General features: G+C 40.2%; 1 protein-coding gene across 13 annotated transcripts in view; it reads left to right on the top strand.

The window, feature by feature from the left end:
- The window catches only part of IGSF1 (immunoglobulin superfamily member 1), a 453,756-nt gene that overhangs the window by 210,691 nt on the left and 224,537 nt on the right, over positions 1–18,528 (top strand). The window contains exon 1 of one of the 13 annotated variants that reach the window (XM_082377814.1): positions 194–558. The exons of the other annotated variants lie outside the window; for them this stretch is intronic. The gene's annotated coding sequence lies outside the window, so the exon portion shown is untranslated. Of the gene's footprint in view, positions 1–193; positions 559–18,528 lie in introns of those variants that run through there. 13 annotated transcript variants of the gene reach the window in all.

The raw sequence follows: 18,528 nt of genomic DNA, 5'->3' as shown, positions 1-18,528 counted from the left end.
GCCGGGGTTAAAGGAGCAGCTGCTTCAGGGGCTCTGGCTCACTCAGGCCAGGGGGAGGGTGGGGTCTGGAGTACGCAGCGAGCCTGTGGTGGCAGAGGCCGGTGTGACGTTGCAGCAGCCTGAGGCGTGCCGTGCGTTCTCCCGGGGAAGTTGTCCCTGGATCACGGGACCCTGGCCGTGGCCGGCTGCACACGCTCACAGGAGGGGAGGTGTGGAGAGTGACCTGTGCTCGCTCACAGGCTTCTTGGTGGCGTCAGCAGCAGCGTTAGCCTCTCATGCCCATCTCTGTGGTCCGTGCTGATAGCCGTGGATCTCGCCTATCTCTGGAGCTCCTTTAAGCAGTGCTCTAAATCCCCTCTCCTCACACTCCACCAAACAAAGAGGCAAGGAAACGTCTCTTGCCTCTTCGGCAGCTCCAGACCTTTTCCCGGACTCCCTCCAGCTAGATGTGGTGCACTAGCCCCCTGCAGGCTGTGTTCATGCAGCCAAACCCAGGCCTCTCCCTGGGATCTGACTGAAGCTGGACCCTCAGCTCCCAGCCCCAACCCGTCCCGGCAGGTGAGCAGAGAAGCCTCTCGTGTGGTGAGTGCTGGTTGGCACTGATCCTCTGTGTGGGAATCTCTCTGCTTTTCCCTCCGCACCCCTGTTGCTGCGCTCTCCTCCGTGGCTCCAAAGCTTCCCCCCCTGGCACCCGCAGTCTCCTCCCGCTATGGGCCTTCCTAGTGTGTGGAAACCTTTCCTCCTTCACAGGTCCCTCCCACTGGTACAGGTCCCATCCCTATTCTTTTGTCTCTGTTTTTTCTTTTTTCTTTTGCCCTCCCCAGGTACGTGGGGAGTTTCTTGCCTTTGGGGAGGTCTGAGGTCTTCTGCCAGCGTTCTGTAGGTGTTCTGTAGGAGTTGTTCCACATGTAGATGTATTTCTGATGTGTTTGTGGGGAGGAAGGTGATCTCCACGTCTTACTCTTCTGCCATCTTGAAGCTCCTCCTCTTTTTTTTAAAATAGAGAATAGTCTATCCTACTTTCTAAAAAAATTTTTACATTTATTTATTTATTTAAATTTTTGGATGTGTTGGGTCTTAGTTGTCACACGTGAGATCTTCGTTGTGGTGTGCGGGCTTCTCTCTCGTTGTTGCATGCAGCTTTTCTCTCTCTAGTTGTGGTGTGTGGGCTTAAGAGTGTGTGGGCTCTGTAGTTGTGGTGCCCAGGTTACAGAGCACATGGGGTCTCTAGTTGAGGTGTGCGGGCTTAGTTGCCCTGTGGCATGTGGGATCTTAGTTCCCTGACCAGGGATGAAACCCTCTCCCCTGCATTGGAAAGCAGATTCTTTACCACTGGACCACCAGGGAAGTCCTGTGTTTGCACTTTCTTGATAGTCTTTGCTGTGAAGCAAAAATTTTTAAATTTCGATAAAGTCCATTTTACCTATGTTTTTTGTTGCTGCTAATGCTTTGGTATTATATAAAATACTCCTATGCCAAACACAGGATCATGAAGATGTACCATATGTTTTCTTCTAAGAATATATAGTTTTAGCCCTGTCTTACTCTATTCAGTTTGCTATAACAAAATAGCACAGAGTGGCTAGCATATAAACATTTATTTCTCACAGTTCTAAAGGCCGGAAAGTCCAAGATCAAGGTGCCAGCATGACTGCGTGAATGCTCTCTCTTTAGTTCATAGCCTGCACCTTCTTGCTGTGTCCTCACATGGTGAAAAGAGTTAAGGATCTTTCTGGAGCCTCTTTTATAAGGGTGCTAATCTATTCATGAGGACTCCACCCTCATGACCTAAGTACCTCCTAGTTCCCACTTTCTAATACCATGATATTTGGGACTTAGGATTTCAACATATTAATTTTGGAGGAACACATTCAGACCATAGAAAGCTCTTACACTTGATCCATTTTGAGTTATTTTTTGCATATAGTGTGAAGTGAGGTTTCAACTACATTCTTTTGAATCCAGTTTTTCCAGAACAATTTGTTGAAAACACCATTCTTTCCCCGTTCAGTAGTCTTGACACCCTTGTTAAAAATCAGTTGAACATAGATGCATGAATGTATTTTTGGATACTTGGTTCTATTCCATTTATCTATCATGTCTATCTTTGTGTTGGTAACACACTATCTTGATTACTGTGGCTTTGTAGTAAGTCTTGAAATCAGGAAGTGTGAGTCCAACTAATTTGTTCTTCTTTTTAGAGTTGTTTTGGCTATTCTGGGCCCCTCGAAATTCCATATGAATTTTATAATCAGCTTGTAATTTTCTACAAGGAAATAAGCTGGGATTCTGATAGAGACTGTATTGAATCTATAGATAAATTGCGGGAGTATTGCCATCTTAACAATGTTGGGTCTTCTGATCCATGAATATTGGGTGTTTTTCAACTTACTTAGATCTTCTTTATTTTAAGAATGTTTTGTAGTTAAGTATATTATTCTTTTACATGCTTATTGACAATGGAACTGTTTTCTTAATTCCATTTTCAGAGTGTTTATTGAAAGTGATTTTTGTATATTGATCTTGTACCTTGCAATCTTGCTGAACTTGCTTATTTGTTCCAATAGTTTTTTTCAACAGATTCCTTTCAGATTATGCCATCTGAGAATAGAGATAATTTTACTCATTCCTTTCCGGTTTGTATACATTTTATTTCTTTCAATTGGTAAATTGCCTTGTCCAGAACCTCCATTATAATGTTGAATAGATGTGGCAAGAGTGGACATCATTTTCTTGTTCCTGATTTAGGGGGAAAGCACCCACTCTTTCTCCCATTAAGTATGATGTTATCTGTGGATTTTTCTTAGATTCTTTTTATCAGTCCAAGAAAGTTCCCTTCTATTCCCAGTTTGTTGGGTGTTTTTATTGTGGGGTGGAATGTTGAGCTTTTAATAAAAGAATATTAGGGATTTTTAATGAGATTTCTATCATTGTTGCCATTTGCATATAGACTGGATGAACACATTTTAAGATTTTTTTCTTTGTATGAAACATTAGGTAACATGATTCTTTAATCTTCTTTTTTTAAAAAAAATATTTATTTATTTATTTATTTGGCTGCACTGGGTCTTAGTTGCAGCATGCAGGATCTTCGTTGCCGCATGTGAGATCTTTGTTGTGGCAAGCGGGATCTTTTAGCTGTGGCATGTGGGATCTTTAGTTGTGGCATGTGGGATCTTTTTGAGTTGCAGCATGCAGGCTCATAGTTGTGACATGCAGGATCTAGTTCCCTGACCAGGGATCGAAGCTGAACCCCTGCATTGGGAGCGTGAGTCTTAACCACTGGACCACCAGGGAAGTCCTAATCTTCTAATAATGAACTTTAAGGGACTGTGCCAAGTTTTAGTTTTGTTAGGGATAGTGTGTCAATTGCTGCTGACCCCAAGTTTGACACTGAAAAACATTTTGATGTGTAAAACTTTTCAATTCAATATTTTCTGCAGCGGACTTTGGCCCATGCCACACCAGAGCAAGGTCTACTCTAGCATGTTTAAACATTTGTGCGATGTTCTCATCAATTCCTTATCCTCCATGCTTACTAAGAAATGGGAACAGGGACAAATTGTGTTAGGTGTTAAATGTCTTAAATTGATTTAATCTCTCTGTCGTTCTTGACAGGATAACTGGAAAGAATTAAGGGGTCAATATTATCATTTCTAAGGTGCAGATAGAGATGGGTTAACGAATTTAGTTACCCTGTCCATCATTTTATCACTGAATTCTCATTACTTCAGTTGTAATGAAAGGAAGAACTTAAGCTAAAGCTTCCCCCAATTTTTTTTGAGCTGTGTCTTAGTTTGTGTTGCCATAACAAACATCATAGACTGGGTGGTTTAAAGAACAGATACTTATTCCTTACAGTTCTGGATGCTGAGAACTCCAAGGTCAAGGTGCCATATGAGTTGGTTCATGGTGAGGACCCTCTTTCTGATTTGTATACAGATGCCTTCTTGCCAAACCTTCACATGCTGGAGAAAGATAGTTTTCTCTCTCATGTCTCTTATAAGGGCTCCACACGTATGACCTAATTACCTCTGAAAGGCTCCACCTCCACAAACCGTCACATTAGGCACTAGGGCTTCAACTTGTAGATTTTGGGAGGATACAAACAAGCTGAAAGTTTAAAAAGAAAGAGATATGTAGTTAACACAATATTCCCCTCAAAGATGTTATGTTATGGCTAATCTGTGAGAAGGGTTGGGGCAAAGGGACTCCAATTCTCCTCTAGATGACTTTAATTCCACTATTGACATCTAAGTACATCTAAGAACACTAGCAGCAAGGACAACAAATATTTGCATAACCTTGTGTAGTTTATAGAATATTTTTATACTTACCAAAATTCCCCCAGTATCAAAGCCATAAAGCATCCATTCCATAATGTAGTGTGAGGGGCACCTTAAGGTGTGGTTCATAGGAAATCATGGAAGTTCCCATAATAGATATTGAGATAAAAATTTTTGATGTTTGTTCACAGCATCCTTAATTTCCATAATAGCCCTTAAGAATCTTCTAGTCAAGAAGTATACTTAAGGTCCAGACACTTGTCATTGTTGTTGTTTTAAATTCTTTATAAAGTTTTTATTAACTTCCAACAAAAGAATCAAACTCTACCATTTACGGAAGCCATAGATTTGCCTTTTGTCTGAGGACGTAAATCTTGGCTTCTACCGGGCATCTCAGTGAAAGATGACGGACTACGTACTTTAGCTGTTTTTTTTTTGGGGGGGTGTCCCCCTCAAGTCCACCTGGGGTTTACACCTTTTAATGGACAGATACTAAGTCTAATGCAGCTGAAACTTCCTTGAATGGCCATAAAGCTGGGTAAAAGCCAAGAGGGCCTGGGCTTCATATTTGAACCAAACAGATTCAAGGGCTCAGGCAGAAGGCATGAACAATTTATCAGTTTTTACTTTTTCTGACAATGAATTTTGTCTGAAAAAACTATTTTTTATGATCACCAGTTGGCCAGATTGGACAATACATTATACAGACTCTCTGAGGCCAGAAATTAGTATTTTCAAATTGAGCTGAAATAGTTTCCTCAGGAAATGTACTTTTCTTATCATTTACAGATTTAGACTCTTTAGATTGTAAGCTTTACATCCACTCTCTCACACATTCATCCATTTCACTCATTCATAGAAGAATTTATTGACTGCATGCTGTTTTTTCAGCTTGGCTCCAATTATTTCTTTGAAAGGTGACCCATTTGGAACGCTTCTAAAAATACTGGTGAGTTGATTGATATTTTTCAGTGCAGTCTGAATGCATCAAGTCTGAAGGTTGTTGGAAAGAGCTTTGGAAACCGGCTCATCACTCCTGCCATTTCCTCTGCTGAGAATTTTCAGGGAGCATCCTAAAAACTAAGGGCCAGAGGAAATGCCACCTGTGATGCTCCACATTCCCTCTCACAAATTCACAATATATGCCTGGGATGGGGTTCACAGTGCCCTTGCTTGTTTATCCGCATGGAGTCTCTTCTTGTCCTTTGGTTTCAGCTTTTGTGTGATGCAGGTCCTTGGCAGTTAACGTCACAGCTTCCCAGGTGACCGAGTATGGATGATTTTATACTCCTTATGAAAGTAAGCATAGAATAGAGATTTCAAACACGAGTGAAGGAAACGTTTCCACAGCAGGTATTTTGGCTGTTCTGATGCCCTTTCTTTTGGATAGCAGAGAAGCCAAGAGGGAGGGGATATGGAGATATACGTATACATATAGCTGATTTACTTTGTTATACAGCAGAAGCTAACACAACATTGTAAAGCAATTATACTCTAATAAAGATGTTAAAAAAAAACCAAACAACTTCTCGGTTAAAAGAGAATCCATGATTTCCCTGAGAAGTTGTGCACAGTCAGGTGTTCATGTTATATCAATGCACCTTCCCTGCCCATTAAGTGGAATCATCTGAGTCTCCTCATATAGGTCAGGCTAACCAAATTCTTTAGAGAAGATATAAAGTTAGCAAAATATTTAATTTGTATTACTCATGCTAAATGGTGTATCTGACAGAAGTGTTGACTTACTAACTAGTGAAAAGATGGCATGTAGAGATAATTCATATTTACATCTGAGAATTAAAAGGATAAAGTTATTTATCCATATAATCAAAGTTATCATGAAGTAGGGGGTGGGAGTTCAAGGAGAAAGAGCAACTTACAATCAATTATGTGTGAATATGGTATTTTTTAAAAAATTAATTAATTAATTAATTAATTTTTGGCTGTGTTGGGTCTTTGTTTCTGTGCGAGGGCTTTCTCCAGTTGCGGCAAGCGGGGGCCGCTCTTCATCACGGTGCGCGGGCCTCTCACTATTGTGGCCTCTCTTGTTGCGGAGCACAGGCTCCAGACGCGCAGGCTCAGTAGTTGTGGCTCACGGGCCTAGTTGCTCCGCGGCATGTGGGATCTTCCCAGACCAGGGCTCGAACCCATGTCCCCTGCATTGGCAGGCAGATTCTCAACCACTGCACCACCAGGGAAGCCCCTGAATATGGTATTTTTGAAGGAATATTAATTTGTTTTCTCCATCTTAATTTTTTTTTTTTACGGAGATTGGGATTGACACATATACACTGTTTTTTTAAAAAATTTATTTATTTAATTTATTTATTTTTGGCTGCATTGGGTCTTTGTTGCTGTGCGCGGTCTTTCTCTAGTTGCGGTGAGTGGGGGCTACCCTTCGTTGCGGTGCGCGGGCTTCTCATTGCAGTGGCTTCTCTAGTTGCGGAGCACGGGTTCTAGGCACACAGGCTTCAGTGGTCGTGATATGCGGGCTCTAGAGCGTAGGCTCAGTTATTGTGGCGCATGGGCTTCGTTGCTCCATGGCATGTGGGATCTTCCCGGGCCAGGGCTCGAACCCGTGTCCCCTGCACTGGGAGGCGAATTCTTAACCACTGCACCACCAGGGAACCCCTCCATCTTAATTTTTAATATAGATACTTGTCTATACCAGTACACTTAGGTGTTTATGAGGGATTTCTGTTTGGAAAAAAAACCCATGTAATAAATAAAGAAGTTGCATGTGTTTGTATGTGTTTGTGGGTTTGTGAATGTGAGTAGCAAGTATGCATATGTGTTTATGGGTACTATGAATAAGTAGCAAGAAAAATTGAAAGCACTTTAAAAATAATTGTGCTTAATTTTCCTAAAATATATTTAACCTAAATTGTGTTGTTTTTCCTTTTATATGGATTTTTATTACTGCTGTTGTCAAATTGACTTCTGGCACAGCTCCTAGGCAGGCCCGCTTTATTCGACCAAAATTCTCCTTGACTTCTCCGCTTGGCATTCTCTGCGGCCTTGCTGCATTAAACTGTGCTGTAGGGCAGTGACATTGACATTGCTTATGCACTCGTTAGAAATGTAGAATATCATGCCCCACTCCTCACCTAATGAATCAGTCTTCACTTTAGCAAAATCCTTGGGTGATTCGAAAGTACCTTAAAGTCTGAGAAGTTCTCCTCTCCAAGGCTGTCTTAAAAAATAAAAAAAATCATTAACACCTCCCATACCTTTTCTTCTTTTTCTGTTCCTTTCCTACATTAATGACATTGAATCTTTCCGGTCAGCCAGGCTGAAAGCGTCAGTCATATTTGTTACCTCCATCCCTCATGGTCTCACATCTCATCCATTGCCAAAGCCTGGCAATTTTACATCTTCAACATCTCTTGACTTTGTCGTCTCCTTTCTCTTCCCCCTTCTAATCTCTTTGTTCACAGTCTAGTAAGCTTTCACCAGGCTATTGAACTAGCCAGGCAGCAGTGTGTGTGTGTGTGTGTGTGTGTGTGTGTGTGTGTGTGTGTGTGTGTGTGTGTGTGTGTGTTTTCTTTGCCTCCAGACTTTCTGGCCATTCTACTTGTTCCTATGTTAGCTTTCCTAAACCATACCTCTGAGTCTGTCATTTTCTGCTCAGAAATCTTCACTGGCTACTTGTTACCTACAAAAACCTGTTTAAACCATTAACTTGGCATTCAATGTTTCTAAATACAACCACTGGCCTATAGTCAGTCAGAGACTGAGTTTCAGCCTAATCAAATTATTTCCTTTTTTTCCCCAAACATGTCTTATAATTTGCTGCTGCTGTGGTTTTGTTTACATTTGAAATGCCCCTCTCAAACAATCACACGTGCAAACATTGACATCCTTCAAGGCCTTCTAAATATATTGTTTGTCCTTTCTCAGAGTTTACCATGTGTTTCCTTAGGATTATTAGAACATGTGTCTCTCTGCTCTGCCCTAGTGAGCTTTGCATTCATCTCTTACCTCCTCTGATGAATTCTCAGGTCCTTGAAGGCAGGAACAGTGTCTTGTTCTTCTTATAAACTGTCACAATGCCTAGCCAAGTGCTTTACAAAAATAGATATTCAATAAACGCATTATGAATGAAGATGAATAGAAGCAGAGAAGATGGGAAGCTATACTCCCACAAGGAGACACCCCAGATATCAGCAAATATTTATCAACGTCTTTTTAAAATCAGCTAGTGATATTAATAGCCAGTGGCATGAGATAAATGCAGAGGAGGAGTTAACTGCTAGGATTAGTCCCATTTCTTATTAGTCCTACAATCAGTGTCCCTTCATTGTCTCCTAGTTTCTAAATGCATTTATCTAAGTCCTCCATTTACAGATAGCTATAGTAGCACTTAAAGGTCTAATAACAAAAAGTAGTTAACCCCACCCAGTGGCACAGGACAAAGGCACTGCAGGGGTTACTGTGTTGTATTCTGAATCCTTGGGGAAATTATGCTTGATGGTGATTTCTGATGTCAGCACTGTACTCGGTTCTGTGCATTATTGTGAGAGTGTCTAAACCTGGAATCTATTTGAAAGCAAGACAGCTTCTTGTACCCTTTTTACATGGCCCAGCCTTGCTTAGTGAGTGTGTCTGTGCTTTTTCTTTTTTTAAGTTATGTATAATATAATCATATTTTCGGAATCAAAATTGAAGCATACTGGTCAGACACATTGGTCTAGCTGCACATGGTCAAACAAGAACACAGCATAGAGTATTTTTTAATCAATTCGAATATACACACAGTTTTATTATTCTAACATCACTGAAATAAGGATAAGGATGTGTCTTGCAATCAGTAACATGTTGGTTTCACTTTTTTTCTTGATTAGTGTTATAAAAAATAACGGTGTGTCTTACAATCAGTAGCATCTTAGATATGATCAAATTGACACCAGGATTATCCCAGAAAATCCAGGAAAAACAATCTGTTTATACACATGTTCAAACCTTGCAGTTTTTTTTTTTTTTTAACATCTTTATTGGAGTATAATTGCTTTACAATGGTGTGTTAGTTTCTGCTTTATAACAAAGTGAATCAGTGATACATATACATATATCCCCATATCTCTTCCCTCTTGTGTCTCCCTCCCTCCCACCCTATCCCACCCCTCTAGGTGGTCACAAAGCACCGAGCTGATCTCCCTTTGCTATGCGGTTGCTTCCCACTAGCTATCAATTTTATGTTTGGTAGTGTATATATGTCCATGCCACTCTCTCACTTTGTCCCAGCTTACCCTTCCCTCTCCCTGTATCCTCAAGTCCATTCTCTAGTAGATCTGCATCTTTATTCCCATCTTGCCCCCAGGTTCTTCATGACATATTTTTTTTTAGATTCCATAAATATGTGTTAGCATACGGTATTTGTTTTTCTCTTTCTGACTTACTTCACTCTGTATGACAGTCTCTAGGTCCATCCACCTCACTACAAATAACTCAGTTTCGTTCCTTTTTATGGCTAAGTAATATTCCACTGTATATATATGCCACATATTCTTTATCCATTCATCTGTTGATGGACACTTAGGTTGCTTCCATGTCCTGGCTATTGTAAATAGAGCTGGAATGAACATTGTGGTACATGACTCTTTTTGAATTATGGTTTTCTCAGGGTATATGCCCAGTAGGGGGATTGCTGGCTCATATGGTAGTTCTATTTTTAGCTTTTTAAGGAACCTCCATAGGGACTGTATCAATTTACATTCCCACCAACAGTGCAAGAAGGTTCCCTTTTCTCCACACCCTCTCCAGCATTTATTGTTTGTAGATTTTTGATGATGGCCATTCTGACTGGTGTGAGATGATATCACATTGTAGTTTTGATTTGCATTTCTCTAATGATTAATAATGTTGAGCATTCTTTCATGTGTCTGTTGGCAATCTGTATATCTTCTTTAGAGAAATGTCTATTTAGGTCTTCTGCCCATTTTTGGATTGGGTTGTTGTTTTTTTAATGTTGAGCTGCATGAGCTGCTTGTAAATTTTGGAGATTAATCCTTTGTTAGTTGCTTCATCTGCAAATATTTTCTCCCATTCTGAGGGTTGTCTTTTGGTCTTGTTTATGGTTTCCTTTGCTGTGCAAAAGCTTTTAAGTTTCATTAGGTCCCATTTGTTTATTTTTGTTTTTATTTCCATTTCTCTAGGAGGTGGGTCAAAAAGAATCTTGCTGTGATTTATGTCAGAGAGTGTTCTGCCTATATTTTCCTCTAAGAGTTTGATGGTGTCTGGCCTTACATTTAGGTCTTTAATCCATTTTGAGTTTATTTTTGTGTATGGTGTTAGAGAGTGTTCTAATTACATTTGTTTACATGTAGCTGTCCAGTTTTCCCAGCACCACTTATTGAAGAGGCTGTCTTTTCTCCACTGTACATTCTTGCCTCCTTTATCAAAGATAAGGTGACCATATATGTGCGTGGTTTATCTCTGGGCTTTCTATCCTGTTCCATTGATCTATATTTCTGTTTCTGTGCCAGTACCATACTGTCTTCATTACTGTAGCTTTGTAGTATAGTCTAACGTCAGGGAGCCTGATTTCTGCAGCTCCATTTTTCTTTCTCAAGATTGCTTTGGCTATTCGGGGTCTTTTGTGTTTCCATACAAATTGTGAAATTTTTTGTTCTAGTCCTGTGAAAAGTGCCAGTGGTAGTTTGACAGGGATTGCATTAAATCTGTAGATTGCTTTGGGTAGTAGAGTCATTTTCACAATGTTGATTCTTCCAATGCAAGAACATGGTATATCTCTCCATCCATTTGTATCATCTTTAATTTCTTTCATCAGTATCTTATAATTTTCTGCATAGAGGTCTTTTGTCTCCTTAGGTTGGTTTATTCCTAGATATTTTTTTTTAACATCTTTATTGAAGTATAATTGCTTCACAATGGTGTGTTAGTTTCTGCTTTATAACAAAGTGAATCAGCTACACATATACACACGTTCCCATATCTCCTCCCTCCTGCATCTCCCTCCCTCCCACCCTCCCCATCCCACCCCCCCAGGCGGTCAGAAAGCACTGAGCTGATCTCCCTGTGCTATACGGCTGCTTCCCACTAGCTATCTATTTTACATTTGGTAGTGTATATATGTCCATGACACTCTCTCACCCTGTCACATCTCACCCCTCCCCCTCCCCATATCCGCAAGTCCATTCTTTAGTAGGTCTGTGTCTTTATTCCCATCTTGCCACTAGGTTCTTCAAGACCCTTTTTTTTCCCCCTTAGATTCCATATATATGTGTTAGCATACTGTATTTGTTTTTCTCTTTCTGACTTACTTCACTCTGTATGACAGACTCTAACTCCATCCACCTCATTACAAATACCTCCATTTCATTTCTTTTTATGGCTGAGTAATATTCCATTGTATATATGTGCCACATCTTCTTTATCCATTCATCTGTTGATGGACATTTAGGTTGCTTCCATGTCCTGGTTATTGTAAATAGAGCTGCAATGAACATTTTGGTACATGACTCTTTTTGAACTATGGTTTTCTCAGGGTATATGCCCAGTAGTGGTATTGCTGGGTCGTATGGTAGTTCTATTTGTAGTTTTTTAAGGAACCTCCATACTGTTCTCCATAGTGGCTGTATCAATTTACATTCCCACCAACAGTGCAAGAGTGTTCCCTTTTCTCCACACCCTCTCCAGCATTTATTGTTTGTAGATTTTTTGATGATGGCCATTCTGACCAGTGTGAGATGATACCTCATTGTAGTTTTGATTTGCATTTCTCTAATTATTAGTGATGCTGAGCATCTTTCCATGTGTTAGTTGGCCACCTGTATGTCTTCTTTGGAGAAATGTCTATTTAGGTCTTCCACCCATTTTTGGATTGGGTTGTTTTTTTTTTGTTATTGAGCTGCATGAGCTGCTTGTAAATCTTGGAGATTAATCCTTTGTCAGTTGCTTCATTTGCAAATATTTTCTCCCATTCTGAGGGTTGTCTTTTGGTCTTGTTTATGGTTTCCTTTGCTGTGCAAAAGCTTTTAAGTTTCATTAGGTCCCATTTGTTTATTTGTGTTTTTATTTCCATTTCTCTAGGAGGTGGGTCAAAAAGGATCTTGCTGTGATTTATGTTGTAGAGTGTTCTGCCTATGTTTTCCTCTAAGAGTTTGATAGTGTCTGGCCTTACATTTAGGTCTTTAATCCATTTTGAGTTTATTTCTGTATATGGTGTTAGGGAGTGTTCTAATTTCATTCTTTTACATGTAGCTGTCCAGTTTTCCCAGCACCACTTATTGAAGAGGCTGTCTTTTCTCCACTGTACATTCTTGCCTCCTTTATCAAAGATAAGGTGACCATATATGTGCGTGGTTTATCTCTGGGCTTTCTATCCTGTTCCATTGATCTATATTTCTGTTTCTGTGCCAGTACCATACTGTCTTGATTACTGTAGCTTTGTAGTATATTCTGAAGTCAGGGAGCCTGATTCCTCCAGCTCCGTTTTTCTTTCTCAAGATTGCTTTGGCATTGTGGGGTCTTTTGTGTTTCCGTACAAATTGTGAAATTTTTTGTTCTAGTTCTGTGAAAAATGCCAGTGGTAGTTTGATAGGGATTGCATTGAATCTGTAGATTGCTTTGGGTAGTAGAGTCATTTTCACAATGTTGATCCTTCCAATCCAAGAACATGGTATATCTCTCCATCTGTTTGTATCATCTTTAATTTCTTTCATCAGTGTGTTATAATTTTCTGCATACAGGTCTTTTGTCTCCTTAGATAGATTTATTCCTAGATATTTTATTCTTTTTGTTGCAGTGGTAAATGGGAGTGTTTTCTTAATTTCACTTTCAGATTTTTCATCGTTCGTGGATAGGAATACAAGAGGTTTCTGTGCATTAATTTTGTACCCTGTAACTTTACCAAATTCATTTATTAGCTCTAGTAGTTTTCTGGTAGCATCTTTAGGATTCTCTATGTATAGTATTATGTCATCTGCAATCAGTGACAGCTTTACTTCTTCTTTTCCAATTTGGATTCCTTTTATTTCTTTTTCTTCTCTGATTGCTGTGGCTAAAACTTCCAAAACTATGTTGAATAATAGTGGTGAGAGTAGGCAACCTTGTCTTGTTCCTGATCTTAGTGGAAATGGTTTCAGTTTTTCCCCATTGAGGATGATGTTGGCTGTGGGTTTGTCATATATGGCCTTTATTATGTTGAGGAAATTTCCCTCTATGCCTACTTTCTTGAGGGGTTTTTTATCATAAATGGGTTTTGAATTTTGTCGAAAGATTTCTCTGCATCTAATGAGATGATTACATGGTTTTTCTTCTTCAATTTGTTAATATGGTGTATCACATTGATTGATTTGTATATATTGAAGAATCCTTGCATTCCTGGACTAAACCCCACTTGATCATTGTGTATGATCCTTTTAATGTGCTATTGGATTCTGTTTGCTAGTACTTTGTTGAGGATTTTTGCATGTATGTTCATCAGTGGTATTGGCCTGTAGTTTTCTTTTGTTGTGACATCTTTATCTGGTGTTGGTTTCAGGGTGATGGTGTTCTCATAGAATGAGTTTGGGAGTGTTCCTCCCTCTGCTATAGTTTGGAAGAGTATGAGAAAGATAGTTGCTAGCTGTTCTCTAAATGTTTGATAGAATTCGCCTGTGAAGCCATCTGGTCCTGGGCTTTTGTTTCTTGGAAGATTTCTAATCACAGTTTCAATTTCAGTGCTTGTGATTGGTCTATTCCTATTTTCTATTTCTTCCTGGTTCAGTCTCGGAAGGTTGTGCATTTCTAAGAATTTGTCCATTTATTCCAGGTGGTCCATTTTATTGGCATATAGTTGCTGGTAGTAATGTCTTATGATCCTTTGTATTTTTGCAGTGACAGTTGTTACTCCTCCTTTTTCATTTCTAATTTTATTGATTTTATTATTCTCCCTTTTTTTCTTGATGAGTCTGGCTAATGGTTTATTAATTTTGTTTATCTTCTAAAAGAACCAGCTTTCAGTTTTATTGATCTTTGCTTTTGTGTTCTTCATTTCTTTTTCATTGATTTTGGGTCTGATCTTTATGATTTCTTTCCTTCTGCTAACTTTGGGGTCTTTTGTTCTTCTTTCTCTAATTGCTTTAGGTGTAAGGTTAGGTTGTTTATTTGAGATGTTTCTTGTTTCTTGAGGTAGGATTGTATTGCTATAAAGTTCCCTCTTAGAACTGCTTTTGCTGCATCCCATAGCTTTTGGGTCATCCTGTTTTCATTGTCATTTGTTTCTAGGTATTTTTTGATTTCCTCTTTGATTTCTTCAGTTATCTCTTGGTTATTAAGTAGTGTATTGTTTAGCCTCCATGCATTTGTATTTTTTACAGATTTTTTTCCTGTAATTGATATCTAGTCTCATAGCGTTGTGGTCCAAAAAGATACATGATACGATTTCAATTTTCTGAAATGTACCAAGGCTTGATTTGTGACCCAAGGTATGATCCATCCTGGAGAATGTTCCATGAGCACTTGAGAAGAATGTGTATTCTGTTGTTTTTGGATGGAATGTGCTGTAAGTATCAATTAAGTCCATCTTGTTTAATGTATCATTTAAAGCTTTTGTTTCCTTATTTATTTTCATTTTGACTGATCTGTCCATTGGTGAAAGTTGGGTGTCAAAGTTCCCTACTATGATTGTGTTACTGTCGATTTCCCCTTTTATGGCTGTTAGTATTTGCCTTATGTATTGTGGTGCTCCTATGTTGGATGCATAAATATTTTGAATTGTTATATCTTCTTCTTGGATTCATCCCTTGATCATTATGTAGTATCCTTCTTTTTCTCTTGTAATAGTGTTTATTTTAAAGTCTATTTTGTCTGATATGAGAATTGCTACTCCAGCTTTCTTTTGATTTTCATTTGCATGGAATATCTTTTTCCATCCCCTCACTTTCAGTCTGTATGTGGCCCTAGGTCTGAAGTGGGTCTCCTGTGGACAGCATATTTTTGAGTCTTGTTTTTGTATCCATTCAGCCAGTCTGTGTCTTTTGGTAGGAGCATTTAATCCATTTACATTTAAGGTAGTTATCTATATGTATATTCCTATTACCATTTTCTTAATTGTTTTGGGTTTGTTATTGTAAGTCTTTTCCTTCTCTTGTGTTTCCTGCCTAGAGAGGTTCCTTTAGCATTTGTTGTAAAGCTCCTTTGGTGGTGTTGAATTCTCTTAGCTTTTGATTGCCTGTAAAGGTTTTAATTTCTCTGTCAAATCTGAATAAGATCCTTGCTGAGTAGAGTAATCTTGGTTGTAAGTTTTTCTCTTTCATCACTTTGAATATGTTCTGCCACAGCCTTCTGGCTTGAAGAGTTTCTGCTGAAAGATCAGCTGTTAACCTTTTGGGGATTCCCTTGTATGTTATTTATTGTTTTTCCCTTGCTGCTTTTAATTTTTTTTCTTTTTATTTAATTTTTATAATTTGATTAATATGTGTCTTGCTGTGTTTCTCCTTGGATTTATCCTGTATGGGGCTCTCTGTGCTTCCTGGGCTTCATTAACTATTTCCTTTCCCATATTATGGAAGTTTTCAACTATAATCTCTTCAAATATTTTCTCCGTCCCTTTTTTTCCTCTTCTTCTTCTGGAGCCCCTGTAATTGGAATGTTGGTGCTTTTAATGTTGTCCCAGAGGACTCTGAGACTGTCCTCAATTCTTTTCATTCTTTTTTCTTTATTCTGCTCTGCAGTAGTTATTTCCACTATTTTATCTTCCAGGTCACTTATCCGTTCTTCCACCTCAGTTATTCTGCTATTGATCCCTTCTAGGGAATTTTTAATTTCATTTATTGTGTTGTTCATCACTGTTTGCTCTTTAGTTCTTCTAGGTCCTTGTTAAATGTTTCTTGTATTTTCTCCATTCTATCTCCAAGAGTTTGGATCATCTTTACTATCATTATTCTGAATTCTTTTTCAGGTAGACTGCCTATTTCCTCTTCATTTGTTAGATATGGTTGGTTTTTGCCTTGCTCATTCATCTGCTGTGTGTTTCTCTGTCTTCTCATTTTGCTTAACTTACTGTGTTTGGGCGCTCCTTTTCGCAGGCTGCAGGTTTGTAGTTCCTGTTGTTTTTGTTGTCTGTCCCCAGTGGCTAAGGTTGGTTCAGTGGGTTGTGTAGGCTTCCTGGTGGAGGGAACTAGTGCCAGTGTTCTGGTGGATGAGGCTGGATCTTGTCTTTCTGTTGGGCAGGTCCACGTCTGATGGTGTGTTTTGGGGCTGTCTGTGGCCTTATTATGATTTTAGGCAGCCTCTCTGCTAATGGGTGTGGTTGTGTTCCTTTCTTGCTAGTTGTTTGGCATAGGGTGTCCAGCACTATAGCTTACTGGTCATTGAATGGAGCTAGGTCATGGTGTTGAGATGGAGATCTCTGGGAGATTTTCGCTGTTTGATATTTCATGGAGCTGGGAGGTTCTTGTGGATCAGTGTCCTGAACTTGGCTCTCCCACCTCAGAGGCACAGCCCTGACGTCTGACTGGAGCACCAAGAGCCTGTCATCCACACGGCTCAGATTAAAAGTGAGAAAAAATGAAAGAAAGAAAGAAAGAAGAATATAAAATAGAATAAAATAAAATAAAATAAAGTTACTAAAATTAAAAATAAAAAGTATTTTAAAAATTGTTTTAGTAATAAAAAAAAGAAAGAAAGAAGAGAGCAACCAAACCAAAAAACAAATCCACCAATGATAACAAGTGCTAACAACTATACTTAAAAATAAAACAAAAAAAAAAACGGAGAGACAGAAGCATAGGACAAGTGGTAAAACCAAAGCTATACAGACAAAATCACACACAGAAGCCTACACATACACACTCACAAAAAGAGAAAAAGCGAAAAATATATATATGTCGTTTTTCCCAAAGTCCACCCCCTCAATTTGGGATGATTCGTTGTCTATTCAGGTATTCCAGAGATGCAGGGTACATCAAGTTGATTTTGGAGATTTAACCTGTTGCTCCTGAGGCTGCTGGGAGAGATTTTCCTTTATCTTCTTTGTTCGCACAGCTCCTGTGGTTCAGCTTTGGATTTGGACCCGCCTCTGAGTGTAGGTCGCCTGAGGGCATCTGTTCTTTGCTCAGACAGGACGGGGTTAAACGAGCAGCTGATTCGGGGGCTCTGGCTCACTCAGGCCAGGGGGAGGGAGGGGTACGGAGTGCAGGGCGAGCCTGCGGTGGCAGAGGCTGGCGTGACGTTTCCCCAGCCTGAGGCGCGCAGTGCGCTCTCCCGGGGAAGTTGTCCCTGGATCACGGGACCCTGGCAGTGGCCGGCTGCACAGGCTCCCGGGAGGGGAGGTGTGGATGGTGACCTGTGGCCACACACAGGCTTCTTGGTGGCGACAGCAGCAGCCTTAGCATCTCATGCCCGTCTCTGGGGTCCTCGCTGGTAGCCCCGGCTCGTGCCTGTGTGTGGAGCTCCTTTAAGCAGTGTTCTTAATCCCCTCTCCTCGCACACCAGGAAACAAAGAGGCAAGAAAAAGTCTCTTGCCTCTTCGGCAGCTCCAAATATTTTCCCGGACTCCCTGCCGGCTAGCTGTGGCACACTAGCCCCCTCCAAGCTGTGTTCACGCAGCCAACCCCAGTCCTCTCCCTGCGATCCGACCTCAGAAGCCCGAGCCTCAGCTCCCAGCCCCCGCCCGCCCCGGCGGGTGAGCAGACAAGCCTCTCGGGCTGGTGAGTGCTGGTTGGCACCGTTCCTCTGTGCGGGAATCTCTCCACTTCGCTCTCTGCACCCCTGTTACTACGCTCTCCTCCGTGGCTCCGAAGCTCCCCCCTCCGCCACCCGCAGTCTCTGCCCGCGAAGGGGCTTCCTAGTGTGTGGAAACCTTTCCTCCTTCACAGCTCCCTCCCACTGGTGCAGGTCCCATCCCTATTCTTTTGTCTCTGTTTTTTCTTTTTTCTTTTGCCCTCCCCAAGTACGTGGGGAGTTTCTTGCCTTTTGGGAGGTCTGAGGTCTTCTGCCAGCGTTCAGTAGGTGTTCTGTAGGAGTTGTTCCAGCTGTAGATGTATTTCTGATGTATTTGTGGTGAGGAAGGTGATCTCCACATCTTACTCTTCCTCCATCTTGAGGCTCCTCTATAGTATGGTTTTAAATTAACTATACTTCAATTAAAAAAATACCAATAGCATTTTTTCAGAAATTGTAAAAATCAATCCTAAAATATGTATGAAAGTATAAAAGACCACAAGTAGGCAGTCTTGAGCAGAAGAACATAGCTAGCGGTATTACACTTCCTGTTTTCAAAATATATATTACAAAG

This window comes from Balaenoptera borealis (genome assembly GCF_965194805.1).
Source record: "Balaenoptera borealis genome assembly, chromosome: X".
NCBI lineage: Eukaryota > Metazoa > Chordata > Mammalia > Artiodactyla > Balaenopteridae > Balaenoptera > Balaenoptera borealis.
Note: the sequence above shows the minus strand (reverse complement) of the source record. Positions and strands in the feature narration are given on the sequence as shown.